Source organism: Nannospalax galili, unplaced genomic scaffold, assembly GCF_000622305.1.
Source record: "Nannospalax galili isolate Female #2095 unplaced genomic scaffold, S.galili_v1.0 scaffold120, whole genome shotgun sequence".
Lineage (NCBI taxonomy): Eukaryota > Metazoa > Chordata > Mammalia > Rodentia > Spalacidae > Nannospalax > Nannospalax galili.
This window is the reverse complement of record NW_008350324.1, coordinates 3,961,289-3,979,605: the sequence shown is the minus strand read 5'-3', so window position 1 is coordinate 3,979,605 and position 18,317 is coordinate 3,961,289. Positions and strand designations below refer to the sequence as shown.

Below are 18,317 nucleotides of genomic sequence, written 5' to 3'. Positions count from 1 at the left end.
ATGCATGTATGTGCATGTGCAGAGGTCAGAGGACAACCTGTGGGAATTGGTTCTCTCCTTCTGCCATATGGGACTAAGGGTTGAACTCAGGCTTGGTGGTAACCCTGAGACCCTGTCTTAAGATCAAACTCAGACCAAAAACCAACAAAAAAATCCAAGAAAAAAGAGAGACTATCAGTCTATACCATGATGCTACCTTGTGAGCCTTTATTCACACTCAGACCTTTCAAAAGCAATTGGTAAGAGTCAAACATAAGATGATCCAATTTACAAAAACAAAACAAAAAGCCCACGCATAACAGACTGGAAACAAATACACTGATAAAATATTAATGACATTACTGGTATTTATCTTTATGTGGCGGGACGTTAAGTAAAATAAATAAGAAACTATCTATACACATATAGTCTCCTTTTCTATATCTTCCAAATGTTTCCTAATGAGTGCTTTTAAAAATCAATTTGTTGTTTTCAAATGGCTGTTTGGCCAAGCATCTGCACACAGACCTGATGCAATTGTGTTGTTTTAAAGTTCTTTCATGTTTATATTTTATTTTCTGAGTGGGTGATACTGTAACATGGTTTACAATGAAAATAGTACCAAGAAAAGGTTTAAAATAAACCTGTTAGCTGTCCCCAGGCTCCCTGTCCATTGGCTCTGCTACCTTGGGGGACAGCAGCACCTGCCTCTTGTGTCCACTGAGCTTTCAGGAGCACTTGAGAGAGGACACAGGGACTTCCTTGGCATCATGGACTCAGCCCTAGCTGAAGGCTGGAATGTCAGTCTGGGCAGGTGGTCTCTCTGGTCAGTGTCCTTCTGGAACTCTCTGGCCAACCCTCTTGGCCTCTCCCACTGGCAGAGACCTAAAGAATGGCTTTTATATTCCAGGCACTCTGTTGTTCCTGAGAAGAAAGCAATGTCAGTTCAGACATTGCAGAATCATGTCATAGAGTGATTATGGTCCCATCCTCAGCCAGAGCCAACAGAACATTCTGGATCAACAATCCTCTGGTGTTTTTTTTTTTTCCTAGATGTACTCTGAGTACTACAGAAGGGAGTATTGAGTAGTGTGTGTTCCCTGATTCATCCCTTCACTGACTTTATCTGTTATGTCAGCATACAATGATCTACTTTAACAATATCCATTTCTGAAATGTAATTTGGGGTGCAAGAGGAGGCTTTGATACACCCCCAATTTTGGGGAGGCTGGGACTGATTATATAATTAGCTAATCCAGGGGACCCAAGGTATCTGGTGCCTCCCCTGGAAGGAAGGTGATCCAGAGGTGCCTAGAGTAGATCAACTGCTCTGTGTTAATAAGCTTTATACTTTATAAGGTAGCCAATCTTAGGCATTTTGTTATGGCTCATTGAGATGGATGAGGCATTCATATTACCACAGCCTCCCTCCAACCAGGTAGGGAGCACTGATTTTGATCTAGTCTGGCAACCATGGTCTAGGCTGAGTGGTAGGTGGAGAGATGTGTAGCAGACCACACACTTACTTTGCTGAACCTTCCATAGGCTCTTAGGCTTCCAGAGTTGCTCAGGACCAGGGAAGCTGCAAGATGAAGGCAATGTTGCAGCCAAAAAACGTGATCTAGTCACTGGTCAGTGATCCATGGCAGGTCCGGCTTCTTCCTGGGCCCCACTGTTCCATCTGTGGGATAGGAAAGTGGAGCAGGTGTCAGCGTTGACTGAGCGCTCACCAGTAGCCAGGTCTTCTGCCAAACTTATAACATCTGGATGTCACGTTAGACCCCGGGGCCATCCCACAAAGGTGGCTTCTGTCAGCATCTGCAGTATGCAGCAGAGAAGCTGAGCCTGAAGGAGACGGCAGCCTGGGATGCATCTAAGTGATACGTGAAGAGGCAAGAGGGAGCCTGGGGTCGGCTGCTCCACAGCCTAAGATGGACCTCATCTTCCCAATGTGCCTTATATCGGCACTTCCATCTGGACAGTGATGGGGTTGGAACATGCATGTGACCTTGGTGAGCCTGTGTTCCTGGTGTTCCTTACATTCTTAGACCAGGCTCTGGATCTCACTGTTAGCTCTTTTCTCCCCAGCCTCTTGTACATTACACACACACACACACACAGAGAGAGAGAGAAGCACTGGGGGAATATTCACAAGTCACAAGTTCATTATTTAAAAAGTTCCTGAATTAGTTGCATGTTGGGTGCTGTCCCAGGTGCTAGATTAAAAGATGAGTCATAAAACCCCTATCCTGTGTGGGTAGTTCTCTGAATATCACCTCGTTTAGGGAAAATCTCAAAAGAGTCCTAATATGTTCTCAATTTCTATATGAGGAAAGAGTTCAGAGAAATGAAGAACTGAAATAAGGGTAGACGGTGCTGGGACTGGATTTCAAGATGGGTCTGTCGAGTTCCACAGGGCTGCTTGTCACCCCTGCAGCTCTGTCTGCTTCAGGATGCTTGCAGCTTAGTTTAGTAGATTGGATATGGGTACAAATACCTATAATAATGGGTAAGAGGGGAAAGGTACTTTGGGGAAACCATGGAGACTGAATGAATGACACAGGTTATGAGATGGAGAGGCTACAGTGGTTAGGGAAGCAAGAGGGTTAATAAAAGTACAGTAGAGGGCTGGCAAGGCAGCTCAGAGGAAAGGTGCTTTCCTGTCATGCATAAGGCCCTGGGTTTGAATCCCAGCTTCCATCTCTCATAGCGCTATGGCATTTACACTGGGCATTGGAGACAGCATTGGTACCTGTAGAAACTGCAGGGAGACCAAGGTTGGGCTCAGCAGAGTGGCAAACTGTAAAACAGGTTCAAGAAAGAGAAGAGGCCAGTGGGGGATGCAAGGAAGACAGCTATAACCGTTTGGACACAATGTATCTTGGCTTAAATAGTATGCCACTTGCTTCTTTTGCATTTTGTAAGGAGTCAATTCTATCGCATGCCTTTAGTGACACATTGGGATCTTCCTTTCCAAATGGTACACTTTAATTTATTTTCTTGTCTAAGTGCATCACTTAGTACTTGACATACAATATTAAATAGCAGTGGTGATCCTGAGAAGCTATCTCAGTACCAAACTTAATTTTTAAAAATTTATGTGTGTTTAATGAAGCTCCCATGCAACAGAGGGCCATGAACACAAAAGGACATGAATGATCAAAACACAGAGAATAAGAGTCTGCAGAGTGTGGGTCCTTGGACAGGACTCCTATATTAAACTTCACCCACCCAGGGCTCAGGGACCATTGTGGAAGAGGGAGGAGGTGCATGACCATATGCAAATAGAGTCCTATAGGCTCCTGGAAAGCCCCCTCATATGAACCTATAGCAATGGTGTCAGCATACCCAAGACCCATGCAAACTCAAGCAGATAAAAACCCAGCACAGAATTGTGGAAATGAACAGCAGGCCCCAATCTTAGCCAAAGAACTATTGGCAGCTTATTACTGCTGGGTGAGGAAGAGCTGATCTTAAAGGGAGAAACTCTAGAGAGGCTAACTAAACCCCAGTGGATGAACTTGCACTGAGGCATGTCTGGGGACACTAACTTGACTTGATAGGCCTTAACACAAATGTCAGAATGCATGATATCTTGGGCGGGGGGGGGGGCTATGGGAAGGTGCCAAAGGGGAAAGGGGTATAAAGATGATTAAGATGTTCTGTATGAGTTGGGCCAGAACTCGGGAGGCAGAGGCAGGTGGATCTCTGTGAGTTCAGGGCAAGCCTGGTCTTCATAGTGAGTTCTAGGACAGCTGGGGCTACAGGGAGACCCTGTCTCAAAAAGACCAAAAAAAAAAAAAATTCTATATGAAATACACAAAAATTCAATTAAAAAATTTACAAAAAATTACATTTATATGTGTGAGTCCCACATGTGTGTGCCCACAGAGGCCAGAGGAGGGCATCAGATATCCTGGAGCCGGAATTACAGGTTGTTGTGAGCTGCCTGATGTGGGTGCTGGGAACCAAACTTGGGTCCCCTGGAAGAACAGCAAACACTCTTAACCACTGAGTGATCTCTCCAGCATCTCATTATAGAATTGAAATGGGAATGCTAAAAAAATTTTTTGGTATAGTTTATTTTTATTTTATGTGTATGACTGTTTTGTCTGCATGTATATAAATGTACCATGAGCATACAGTACCTTCAGAGGCCAGAAGAGGGTGCTGGATCCCATAGAACTGGAGTTACAGACTATCGTTGGCAGCTATGTGGGTGCTAGGAACTGAACCCCGGTTCTCTGCAAGAGGGGCAAGTGCTCTTAACCACTGAGCCATCTCTCCAGCTCCTTAAATGAGAATGTTTTAAATGTTACATCAATAAGATGATGGACCTTAAAATAGACCTTGAAATCAACTGTACCAGACACATTTATGAGCCTGGTCAGATTCTCTTGGTCCTATACACTTCCCAGAGGCCAGCTGTTTGCTGCCTTTGCTGGATTTGTTGACTGCTAAGTAGGCGCACACAATTCTGCTATCTAGAGCTGATTAGAAAGGAGCCCAGTCTATGGTTTTTCTGCCCTTTCTGGACTTAAGAGAAATGCTACAATACAGGGCATGGCTTCCCCAGCAACTGCCAACAGGGCTGCAGATGTAACTCAGAAATTCAGGGCTGTTAACCCAGCAGACAGGGCAAGCTAGCTTTTGTCCTGTGGTGGTTGGTTCAGACACACACACACACACACACACACACACACACACACACACACTGCAGGGCTGTGCTTTCTCAAGAATCAGGAAGCAGGGGAGCAGTGTAGGACCTTGCCTGCTCCGGTCTGCTCCTGTCTTGGGGTCCCTCGTCTCTCATTTTCATCACCTTGAGTTCACACCTTCAGAGGAAGTTCCATTTTCTGGAACCTGGATTAGGGCAGCTTCTGTATGCTTTGTCAGCGTTCATATGGGCGATCAGGTCATTTTCCTTTAGTGCAGTGATTGGCGTTTCTGCTTTATCCTGAACTATGCTTGTGGTCGTGGGATAAACCTTACGTGAAGGACAGGCCGTCTGGTGGGTGTGGGGGAGGCTGCCCTTCAAACATACCCGATAAACAGGCCTCCCAAAGGTAACTAGGCCTCTGTGAGGTAACCAGGCCTCCCTTCCTGAGGCAATTTGGCCCCTCCAATGTAACCTGGTCTCTGTTAGATATAATCCAGCCTCTTCTAGGTAAGCCTGGCCTTTGTGAGATAACTCAGCCTCTGTGAGGTAACCAGGTCTCTTGAGGTAACATGGCCTCTGTGAGGTAGCTAGTCCTCTGTGAGGTAACCTGGTTTCTGTGAGGTAACCAGGTCCCTGTGAGGTAACCTGGCCTCTATGAGGTAATCCAGCCTCTCTCAGGTAACCCGACCTATGTGAGATAACTCAGCCTCTGTGAGGTAACTCGGATTGTGTGAGGTAACCCGGTCTCTGTGAGGTAACCTTGTCTCTCTGAGGTAACCAGGCCTCCCTGACCTTCCTGCTGTGTTTGTCCTCTGCAGATGGGCAGGGCAGACCAGCAGGTGGAGATGATGGCAGTGGCGATGGTGGTGGTGGTGGTGGAAGCTCTGGGAAGAGCTGGAAGGGAAGGGTGCGGAGGGAGGTAATTAGGAACCAGGCATATCACAGATCTCCCAGTCCTGCTGACACCTGGGGAGAGTGATCACACACTCCAGTCAGCCCAGACAAGTGTGAAAGTCTCACTCCATGGCCAGGAAGAGCAAGGAAGGGCACCCACATGAAAGTCCACGCCCAGCTCCAACCCTCAGAGCCCTGAGGTCATCCTCACCCTCACCCTGCCTCCCTACAGGGTGACCCAGGTCAGGGAGCTGTGACTCAGAGGTGTAGGGGGGCAGTGAGAACCCCCACAAAGACCAGGGGAAGGTCCTGGGCTGACGTGCCCTAGAGGAGAGGTGAGGACAGATTTCACCCTGGCAGGCAATCAAGGCTGGGTAGATTTTAACAAGCCCTCTGAGGACTCAGGTAGCCCTCATCAGAAGTGCCAAAGTCAGCTCCCCGAGGTTGAAAAATTAGTCCCTAAGGAAATTGGAAATTAATACCGGCTGAAAGGTTCTTGTCTCTCAACACTCCTGCTGATTGCTAGATAAGGAAGTAGAGGCTCAGAGACGCTGTGCCTGTGGCCAGAGGGCACACAGCTCTGCAGGACCTATCTTTGCATCCTTCACTTTCCCCTGAAAGACAAGAGACCCTGTCCCTCTGAAGGGGGGGTGTCCTTAGAGATCTAGGAAGGGGGTGCCTTTCTCTTCCAAAGTAACACAATCCCCACAAATTGGGGACAGTTTCTTTTGAGGCCAGTGATTTGGGCTCCAAGACAGTACTAGAATTAGGGACACTCACTCTGTCTCTGACGGCAATTGCCCCTCTGGAAATGAGGCCATAGACTGCGGCCTCCTGGGGAAGCCAGCAGATGCTCCCTTTCCCTCGCTCCTCAGTTTGCTTCTTCCCTGGAGTGAACACTGAGGGCCCAAGGCAGTGAGGTGGGAGGTGGGAAGTGGTCAGCCCAAGGAAGGCCCTCAAAGTCAGGTCAAGAGTTCCCATCAAACTCTCCCATCACCTTTCCCTTGGCTCCTGATATTTCTAGAACATTCCAGAATTGCTCTTGCTTCTTTCTAGAACACTCTATTCACTGACATGTCTTTCAACATTGAGGTCTCAGTTTGTGACATCCCTCGAAAGGATTTTCCTGACCAGAGTGGTCCCCACCACTGTGCCTCCCCACCCCCCCAACACTCACCCACTGCCTTTAAACAAACTAAACAAATGAGCTCCAAGACACTTCACTTCCTCTCCTACCACTCCCTGACTGATTAAAGTCTTGGCTCTGTTGGGGCTGGAGGGATGGCTCAGTGGTTAAGAGCACTGCTGCTCTTGCAGAAGACCTGAGTTCAATTCCCAGCACTCACATGGCAGCTAACAACTGTTCATAATTCTAGTTCCAGGGGATCCAATGCCTTTGAAGGCACTGCATGACATGGGTGCACTTATATACATGCAGGCAATACATTCATACACACAAAAATAAAAATAATAAAAATATTAATAAATAAAAAATAATTTTGGCCATCTCGATGATGCCAAGGCTGACATACAGTAAACTGGGTGAGTACATGGATTCCGCAGCCAGAGAAATCTGGATTCAAATTCTACCTCTGCCAGTGACTAGCTATGTGATCTTGGGCAAGTTGCTTAGCTTCTCTGTGCTTTCATTTCTCCAGTTATAAAATCAGGGTGGTAGCAGTGCCTTCTTCCACAGTTGCTGTGTGCACCATGAAGCGGTGCTGCTAAGTCCTGAATCTGATCCAGTGCTCACCAGTTAATAACCATACAAAGTGGATCCTTGGGCTGGTAAGATGTCTAAGTGGGTAATGGTGCTTGCCATGAATCCTGACAACTTGAGTTTGATCCCCAGAACCCACAGGGTAGAAGGAGAGGGCCAACTCCTATAAACTGTTGTCTGAGCCTTCCACAAAATAGATTAAATAAATAAATATAATTCTTTTAGAAAAGAACATTTACCACAACAGGTTCCAGACTTGCTGTCCTGGCCCCTAGTATTCCTTCCTTGAGAAATGAGACTCGGCTCAGGAGGTCACAGGATGCTATTTAGAGATCTGAGCAAGTCCAGGCACAGATGGAGTTTAAATATGGAAGCAGGATCTGACAGTGGAAGGACGGATCCCCAGACGCTCCTACCTGTGTTCCGGTAGCGCTGTCCCCAGCAGCCCTGTTTATAAGGCACAGAGCTGGGAAAAGAGGAGTGCAAAGGGGATGGAGGTTTTTCCCAGCAGTGGAATGTGAACAGACCAGGGCTCAATGGCAAGCTGGAGGAAATTTCCCCAGCCTTCACCAGGGCAAGCCATGGAAGGACGTGCAGAGTGGAGAGTGGTCAAGGTTCCCAGTCTCAGCTGGCTCTGCTTCTCCTCTGCCTCCACCCAGGGAAACATGACAGTGTCTGGACATGTTACTGGTGGTCACAGCTACAGGAGAGGCATTGGGTTACTGGCATCGGATCAGTAGAGACCAGAGATGCTACAAGCATCCAGCCATCACAGCACAGCTCCTCCCCAGACAGTCATCAGGGTCAGAGCTCCTACAGTGGGAATCACTGTTCATATGAAGCTTCAGGACATGTTAAATAAGTGTTCTTTAAGGGTAGGCACTTTTAAAAGCAGAGTACAAGGAGATCCATTTACTGGACTGTTCTATGAGCACAAGACATTAGGGGTTTACCCTCAGTGTTGGATGTTCCAAGAGTAAATGAAAGAAAAGAAAGAATGACAGAAATGTCAAACTCAGGACCCATTATTTCGGGGTGGGGCAGGGGTGAAGACTCTCTTTCATGTGCCTTAAATAGTTCATAACAAAAATTCCCATTTGGGGAAAGAGCAAAACAGTTATTGTTTTTTTCTAGTGCTGGTGATAGAACCCAGGGCCTTACACACACTAGGCAAGCACTCTGTTACTGAGCTACATACACAGCATTCCTTGTTTGTTTTGAGACAGGGTCTCATGTAGCCCAGGCTAACCTTGAACTCATTATGTAGCTAAGGATGATCTTGAACTTCTGATGTTCTTGCCTCTCTACCTTTCCAGTCATAGGTGTGCACAACCACACCCAGTTTATGTGCTGCTGGGGATGGAACCCGGGATTCATGCTCGCTAAGTAAGCGCTTTATCCACTGACCTATATCTCCAGCTCTGCCCAAGAGAAAGAAAGAAAAACTGGACAAAAGTCAGCCAGCATTGGGGGAAAGGTAAACAAAGCTGTGTGTGTGTGTTTGTGTGTGCATGAACAAAAGGGTGTGTACATGTAATAAGTGACTTTGTGTTTGGCCCTGGGTATAGATGTGTGTCCATGTGATCTATGTGGCCCCTGAGCATGCATGGGTCCATATGGTTGTCTGATGCAGGTGAGTGCATGTGTGAGCATGTATGCATATGAGTATGTACATGTATGTGCATGTGTATGAACATGTGGTGTTTGCATCTCAGTGTACTTGACTGTGTATAACTAGTCATTCATGGAAATATGAGTGGATGAGAGACTGCTACGTACACAGGTGTGCACAGTCCTCCAGTGCCCGAGCTTGAGCGTGCATGCGCTTGCACACACACATCTAATGGGTCTCAAGTCTGTGTTTTGTGGTCATGTGCACAGTCTATACCCTATTAAAGACACTCCCCCTTTACATCCACTTCTCCCACTCCTCCTCCTCTCTGTCCTTTGTCCAAGGGTGCTGGCTGAGGCCCACCACCTCTGCAGCCCCCTGCAGTCTGGCTTTGAGCCTGCCCAGCAGGTGGGAGGCACCTTGGGGCAGGTTCTTAGCAGGCGAGAATCCAGCCTCAGCCCCCACTGAGCCCCATTGAGGAAGGAATTACCCCTGGCTCTTCCCTAAACTCCCCAACACACCCTCCCCCACCTACCTCCCAAAAGTTCAGTGCTGCTAGTCACATTCCTGATTGCTGGGTTCAGAACTGGGGGAGACAGCTGATTTGGGGGGGGGGGAGTTGGACAACCTCTCCTGGCCTCAATTTTCTCTCTCAGAAAAAAACCACACATAGCTGAAGGGTCAGTGGGCAGAACTGGATTGCTATCCTGGTTAATAAGATCACCTCCTCAATGATGGAATGCTACCCTACCCTCGTTAATATGACCACCTCCTCAGTGATCCATATTAGTTTTAGACCCATTCACATGTGCTGAAAACCAGGAGATGACAAAAAGGTCCTTTCTCTTTCCTGGGCAGACTCTGGTAGAAGGACAGCAAAAGCTGGTTCATATACAGGTGGAGAGTACACCAGCAGACCGACAGCTGTGGCTTAAAAACCTTTCTGCAGGTTGACTCACCCAATAGTCTGTATTCTTTTCCATGGCATTTGAGGCCCTGTATGGCTGGGTCAGGGTGGGCACCAACTGCAGGCGTGTCACATGGGTGCAGGTTTGTGAGGACAGGAGAGCGTGAGGATGTGAGATGTGGAGGCAGGGCCCTTTACAAGAGACACCATGGCTTGTGGAAGTGTTCCACCTTGCTGCTTGAGTGCCCAGAGCTGTGGAAGCCTTGAAGCTGGTGGATACTTTTTGGCCTTGTTTATATTTGACTCTGTTCTTCCACAGGAAAAGGTTTCATTCCTGCCGGTCCCACTGTATATGTGCCCCATCAACTAGCCTACCTCCAACTATTTCCCCCCATTCCATCCATACCCATTCATTCACCCTGTCATTTACCCACCTGCACATTACACTCACCCATGCAACATATGGAACATCTACCCATTCATCAGTCCATCTAACCATGTGCTCAGCTATCCACCCATCCATCCACCTATCCACCCACAGATCCACTCTGCATCCATTCATCCATTTACTCACATATCCACCCATCTACCCATCCACTCATCTACTCATCCACCCATCCATCCATCCATCCATACACCCACACATCCACTCTGCATCCATTCATCCATTTACTCACATATCCACCCATCTACCCATCCACTCATCTACTCATCCACCCATCCATCCATCCATCCATACACCCACACATCCACTCTGCATCCATTCATCCATTTACTCACACATCTACCCATCTACCCATCCACCCATCCACCCACCTACCCATCCATTCATCTATCCATCCATCCATCCATCCATCCATCCAGCCAGCCAGCCAGCCAGCTGTCATCTTCCAATGACTTCCTCTCTATCCAATCAGGCATGTACTCATATACACACCAATTCATACTCTCATCTATCCACGTATCTATGCAGCTATCCACCAATCTACCCACCCATGTATCCACCACACATGTATCCATCCATTCACCCATGTATCCATCTGTCTGTCTGTCCATCTGTCCATTCATCCATCTACCATCTATCAATACCTTTCTTTCCACCCATTCATGTATCTATCCACATATCCACCAATCCATACTCCCACCTATACTCACATCCATTCATCCATCCATCCATTCACTCATCCATCCCCTGACACCTGCTATTGGCTCCTTTACCTACTTGTGACTCTATTCACTCATCTCCAGTTCTCCACATCAACTGTAGCTACTCTGACCCGTGTACCTGCTACCCACTCCTTTAGCCATGTATCAGCATCCATCCTCCCATCCAGCACCTGCCCATCTATCTACTCATTCACACATCCACTCAATTACTACTTAGCCTCAGACTACCATCCACCCATCTATTTAACCACCCAGTTAGTCATCCTCCTAGTACTCAACAGATCACCTTCTTCTCACCCACTAATCCCCTCTACACTTCTTGAGCACAGACTCAGCCCTTGTGAGTGAGACCCCAGGGGCTGGGGGCTTGCACTCCATGGCAGGACTCAACGTCACCCCACAATGAGGTCTGCAGGAGTGGAGGGTGGTAGATGTGGGGCAGTAATTCAAATACAGTCTCCTCCAGGGTTCCAAAATCAGCCCTAGAGTGGTGGGAAATGGGAGACAGGGATGGAAATCTGGGGAAAGGGGTGGAGAAGAGAGAGTAATGAACAAGCTGCGGAGGAGGAGGAGGAGGGAGGAGGGGGGAGGAGGAAGAAGAGAGACAGGGAGAGGAGGAGAGGGAGGAGGAGAGGGAGGAGGAGAGGGAGAGGAGGAAGAGGAGAGTCAGGGAGAGGAGGAGAAGGAGGAGAGGGAGAGGAGGAAGAGGAGAGTCAGGGAGAGGAGGAGAGGGAGGGAGGGGGAGAAATGAGAGAGGGAGAGAAAGAATGGAAGGAGGAGAGGAAGAGGCAGAGGAGGAATGGGGAGGAGGAGAGGGAGGAGGAGGGATGACCAATAGAGTCACATACTCACCTAGGCTGCAGAGGGTCCCTAGCCTGGCGCTTGTTTCGCTAGGGCAGCAGAGGCCGCGTGGGCCGCACCAAGCACAGCTCCATCAATTAGGCGATCGTGGGCCCTGCAAGTCGCTGCTGCTGGAAATTACCTTTTAATTCCTTAATTACATTGTCCTCACCTGCCGCTCAAGCCCGCCTTGCTGACTCTGGGAGCCGTAAATTAGGACGCTGATCGCTGGCCGCCCATCCTTGGCTATTTTTATCCACCTCAGAACCGCCCAGGGGCTTCTGCTGGTTTGCTTGTCTCCTCTCCCTAACAGTGAGACCTGACACTATTCCCTGCGCTCTGGGGAGCTTGACCCTGAACGACCTAGCTGTGTGACCCTGGGTAAGGGTCTATGCCTCTCAGAACCTGTTTCCCCTTTATAATGTGGAGATTTAAAAAATGGGGCTGGGTTTTTGGCTCAGTTGACAGAGTGCTGGTCTGGCATGCACTCTGGATGTGGATTAGGGGGTCCAAGGTCATCCTCCAGTTTGGGGCCAGCCTGGGCTACACCAGACAGAGCTTCTCCATTTGTTTGCACTGTAAGGCTTATTTGAACTGTTTGTAGAGTGCTTGGTCTCCAGAACTTGTCTGGGAGATTGTGATGGATCATGGGTGATTCTAGGTCATACAGAGGACAGATGAACATGCCTGGCATTCTGTGTGTGCACTGGTTATTGTTATCACCATCACCACCATCATCATCATCACCATCATCACCATCATCACCATCATCATCATCACCATCACCACCATTATCATCACCATCATCACCATCGTCACACATTACCATCATCACCATCATCATCATCATCACCATCATCGTCATCACCATCATCACCATTATCATCACCATCATCACCATTGTCACACATCACCATCATCATTACCATCATCACCATCATCACCATCACCACCATCATCATCATTACCACCATCACTACCATCACCACCATCATCATAATTACCACCATCACTACCATCATCACCATCACCATCATCACCACCATCACTACCATCATCACCATCACCACCATCACCACCATCCTATATTCATTCAGAGGGCTCCAGGATTCAGGAGACCCTTTTGGGTGCTGCAGATGGGTACATGGAAGAGGCAGATGATGCTGGAGGGATGATAAGGTAGAGGAATGGTCAGGTGGGAATGGATTTGACGCAGCGTGCAGGTGCTTCTGAGCGATCACAGACATAGTCTCAATGGATAGGAGAGTGACCTCCCAGCCCACTGGTCACTGATAGAGCTGACAGGCCCTTCCCAGAGCTCACAGTGGCTCTTGGAGATTATCAGTGGGATCAGCCTGGAGTTCCTGAGAAAATGCATGTTCTCACCTGAGACCTACAAGGCCGGAGTCTGATTTGAGACTCAGGAATTGGTGTCTGAACAAGTTCCCTGGGAGGTTCAGATGCTGGCTGAAGGCTGGAAGTCAGGGAGACACTGCTCTAACCTAGACAGAATTGCTTTGTTAATGCCTCTATTTGAGAAAAGGATCACAATCCCCTGCCCCTTTTGTTTGCACACTACAGTATGTGTGTGTGTGTGTGTGTATGGTGAGTGGTGTGGTAAGGTGTATATGAGCATGTGTCTGTATGTAGAAGCCAGAGGACAGTGGGTATCTTCCCCCAACACTCTACCTTACTTTTTGAAACAAGGTTTTTCACTGACCCTGGAACTGTTTCGGCCAACAGATGGAACTGGCTGGCTGACATGGAACTGCTGGGATCCACCTGTCTCCAATCCTCCAATGCTGGAGTTACACATGGGTGTTGGAGATTTGAACTCAGGTCTTCCTACTTGTGCAGCAAGTGCTCTTACACACTGAGCAGCTCTCAGCCCCTGTCCACCCACTCTTACTGCTGCAGTATTGATAATAGCCAAGTTACAGATTAAGTGCTGTAGTATATTAAGAAAATGTGGCACATGTGTGCATATGTATATATACATACCTACACACATAATCCATGGAGTATTATTCAGCCATGAAGAATAATGAGATTATGTCATTGCAGAAAAATGAATGGGACTGAAGATCATCACGTCAAGCAAAACCAGCCAGATTCAGAAAGACACAGAGCGTGCTTTCTCTCATAGGCAGAATCTCAAATTTACACAGGAGCTACCATCTTCCCATCTTACCTGTATTACATCTTCTTTATCCCTTCCACTCATATTTCTGTGTATTTGTTTCATTACATTTCCATACATGAAACAGATGAGCCCTTCCAAATAATTTTCGTGGCAAGTTCTGTGCTAGACACTAAGGATGCAATCCCGAGAGATACAGGCGCAAGTGGAGCCTTTAGACGTCTCTCAGACAATCTGTTTCACTCACATTCAGATACCTAGTTTGAGTGGAGAGTGGCTCACTGGCCACTTCTTGAGGAGCTCTGTTGGGAGGGGCAGTGTATCTAGAAAATAGAAAAAACTCTCCCAATTTAATGAGTCAAGTCATTGTACTCAAATTCCATGGGCATCAAGTGGTGACACACACATTTCATGGAATAGTACACAGTAACGAAAAGGAATGAGTCACTGAGAAGCATGGTAGGATGGACAAGAAAGAAGTCAGGAAGAGGGCTGGAGAAATTGCTCAGTGGTTGAGAGCACTGACTGCTTTTCCAGAGGACCTGAGTTCATTTCCCATCACCCATGTTACACAGCTCACAACCACCTGTGACTCCAGCTCCAAGGGCTCTGATGCTTTCTTCGTCCAAAGTCGTTGTCTGACCTCCTCAGGCACCTGCACACATGTAGTGCACACACACACATACACACACACACACACTTAAGAAATAGATTTTTAAAAAAGAAATAAATTTTTAAAAAAGCCAGGAAGAAAAGGTTGTTTATAAGACATGAGTCTGTTGCTGTGGAATTGTAGAAAAGATAAAGTATGGCAACAGAAAGCAGAACTTGATAGCCTGGGTTGGAAAGGGCAGGGGGGCAAGGTGGGCCTCCCAGAGGTTCCTTCTGGGTGATGGGAACTTATGCTAAGATTCCAGGCCATAGATCATGGATCAGAACTCACTGACTCTTGAACCTAGAATCTGTTATTTTACTTCGTATATCAGTTATACCCCAAGAAAGTAGTTAAGGGGCTGGAGAGATGGCTCAGCGGTTAAGAACACATACTGCTCTTCCAAAGGGCCTGGGTTGGTTCCAAGCATCCACAAGGTGGCTCATGATTGTCCATAACAACTCCAGTTCTAAAGGATCTGATGCCTTCTTCTGACCTCTGAGGGCATTGTATGACACAGGTGCACTTATACATGCAGGTAATACATTCATGCACATAAAATAAAAATAATAAAAAATAAGGGATAAAACAGTGGTCTGACATGCTCACCTCCTCTGCCTCCATGATCCCAGTCCTCAGACAGCACTCTAAGGAAATATATAAGATCTGGGCAAAAATTTATAGACAAGAATGGTCCTTGAAGATTGTATGTTATGGTGAAAAAAAGTCCAGTCGGAGGGGTGGAGGGCAAATGGCAGTTCTCACACACAATGGATGACTGTGTAAACTATTCAAATAATCCAACAGAATGGGAAACAGCCATGGTTAAACGTCTGCTGAAACAGACAACCTTGGTGGTGGTCTCACGAGGCCAGGCACCGTGGGAGATGCCCCTCTGTCAAGCCAGCTGGGCACGTTCTGTGTGTCTCTCTGCTTCCATTTCCTCATCCGTGTGCTGGAGATGCAAACGTCCGCTGTGTGAGTTGTCAGGGTGAAATAAGATGATGCCAGTGGCCAACTGAGCACTGGGCACGTGACAAGCATGTGAGCGAGACCAGCTATGCCCAAAGTCTGTGTGCGACTCTGCCTAAAATGACTTGGAGGACAAGGCAGAGACACGTCCACAGTGGCCGCCTCTTGGCTGTGGAGTACAGCTCACATTTTCCTTCTCTATATGTGTTTATGTTTTCTAAATGTTCTAGTACTTGTGGGGTCGGAATTTTAAAAAGTAGGGCTGGCGAGGTGGCTCGGCAGGTAAAGGCACTTGTCACCAAGCCTGAAGGTCTGAATTCCGTCCCTTGGATCCTTATGGAAGGAGAGAGAGCTGACTCCTGCAAGTTGTCCTCTGCCCTCCACAGTACCCTGTGGCACATCCACATACACAGAATGAATAAATTAATAAGAAAGAAACACTGGGAAGACTTCCTCTGCATTCCCCTTGTTTTTGTTTTTATAAAGGATCTTTGTAGTCCAGGCTGGCCTCTAAGTCTTTACGTAGTCAAGCTTGACCTCAAACTCCTGATCTTCTGGCCTCTACCTCCCGAGCTGGGTTTAGAGGCTTGCACCACCATGCTTGGTTTATTTGGTGCTGGAGATGGAACCAGGGCCTTGTGAATGCTAGACGAGCCCCCTCTACCCACCGAGCCACAACCTCAGCCTCTTTGTATTCTTGAAATCCAACAAACACATATGGAGACACTGAGTGTTATGTTAGGGGTTGTTGGGAGATGGGTGGGACACAAAGATGGGGCAATATGTAAGCCTTCCTTTCCAATGAGTTATAATGTAAACAGTAAAACATTGAAATAGCCAGGCATGGTGGAGCTTGCCTTTAATCCTAGCATTTGAGAGGCAGAAGCAGATGGATCTCTCTGAGACTGAGGTCAGTCTGGTCTACATAGTGAACTCCAGGTCAGCTGGGGGGGCTACAGGGAGATCTTGTTTCAATGCTCCCCTCCCCCCAAAAAGCCACACACAAACAAAACAACCAAAAAATCATAGAAATAAGGAATTCTAAGGAGGGCAAAATGAGGGATTAGATGGCAGAGGCATGAAGGACATGACTGGGGCTGTGTCCACACCACAGGAAGAAGTGTGGCCTGGGAGAGGGGGTGGGGGTGGGGAGAGAGTGTTTTGGGCTATCTCAGTTGGTGTAGGGGCTGGATGAGGTTATATTGGATGTGGGTGGTGGAGAGGACACCCAGACAGGTCTCAACTGATAGTTCAAGAACACATTCATGCTGGATGTGGTGGCGCATGCTTTTAGTCCCAGCACTTGGGAGGCAGAGGCAGGTGGATCTCTGTGAGTTCAAGGCCAGCCTAGTCTACATAGTGAGTTCCAGGACAGCTGGGGCTACAAGGAGACCCTGTCTCCAAAAAAAAAAAAAAAAAAAAAAAAAAAAGAAAACAAAAAACAAAACACATTCATGCACCTGCACATTCTAAGCTCTTTCAATATATTACCACACTTACAAACGTATGAAACCCAAGACAGATGCTATTTCAAGCCTCACTGGGTGGGGAGAAAGCAGAGGCACAGAAGTGTGGAAGGATGCAGTCAAAGTCCTGAGAGACGGTCAGGAACCGAAAGTAGGCAGTTTGGCTGCACAGCCTCAATTTCTTGTCACACAGCAATTTTTTTTTCTCTCCCTGCACTAGGGAGCTATGGATGGCCTCACTAAAGAGCTAGAGAGTGGCTTCCGCTAAGACACCAGAAACCCCAGGGTAGGTGGGAGAGAAAGGCCCTTCTGTACCTGTGCAAGGTGGTGAATGGTGGTTGTGCAGATACCTTTAGTTGTCAACTTGACACACCTGGTTAGAGGGAACCTCAATTGAGGAATTTCCTCCGTTGCTTTTGCCTGTGGCCACATCTGTGGGGTATTGTCTTGATTGCCGAGTGATGTGGGGAGGGCCCAGCCCACTGTGGGTGGTGCCACCCCTGGGCAGGTGGGCCTGTGTTGTATAAGAAAGCAGGCTGAGCACAGGCCGAATGTGCAAGCCTTGAGCTGTGTTCCTCCATGGCCTGTGCCCCAGGTTCCTGCCCCGAGTTCCTGCCTTGGCTTCCCTTGATGATGGACTGTGTGAGCCAAATAAACCCTTTCCTCTCCAAATTGGTTTAGTCAGTGTTTTATCACAGCAACAGAGTCTCTCCAAACATGAAAACAACCTCTCTCCTTCAATATTTAGGAAGGAGGTCAAAGCGATCTCCTGGCCAGTGAAGACCAGTCTTAGATTTAAACCTTCAATTCTGACTGTCTGTAAGGAGCGAGACACCCATCCTGCACTGGGTTGCTTGTCTTAGTAAAGATGGGGAGAGGGGAGGGAGAAGAGATTGCTTCTAACCGAGGACAAAGAAATCTAAAATTTTATCTTGGACTCATCTATCTACCCTTTTGTGCCTCAGTTTTCTCCCCATCCAATGAAGCTTGAAATAGTGCCTGCCTCGGCTTTCATAAGTTGAAGTGTGATAATATAGCGAAAGCTTAGAACAGTGCAGGTGCGTGAACGTGTTTCAGAACAAGGAGCTGAGACCTGTCCAGGCTTCCTCTCCACCACCCACACCCAACATAACCTCATCCAAGTGGAGATTAGCCGTGTCAAAATATCTGTACTATTGATAACAATAACAATGATGATTATCGTGTTTTATTTTTCGATCCTGGTAATTATCGAGCATTAAATATTAGCATTCATTATCCCCACAATGTGTAATTAGGACAGTGGCGGAGAGATTGCTCTTGACTCTA

At 47.5% G+C, this 18,317-nt stretch overlaps 1 long non-coding RNA gene across 1 annotated transcript; it reads right to left on the bottom strand.

Moving 5' to 3' along the window:
• Nucleotides 1–347: 347 nt before the first annotated feature.
• On the bottom strand, nucleotides 348–11,913 carry LOC103745536. Its single transcript, XR_607759.1, has 3 exons — nucleotides 11,792–11,913; nucleotides 1,506–1,660; nucleotides 348–903 (listed from the first exon to the last, which is right to left on the bottom strand). It is a non-coding gene; the product is annotated as an uncharacterized LOC103745536 (long non-coding RNA).
• Between the last annotated feature and the right edge of the window lie 6,404 nt (nucleotides 11,914–18,317).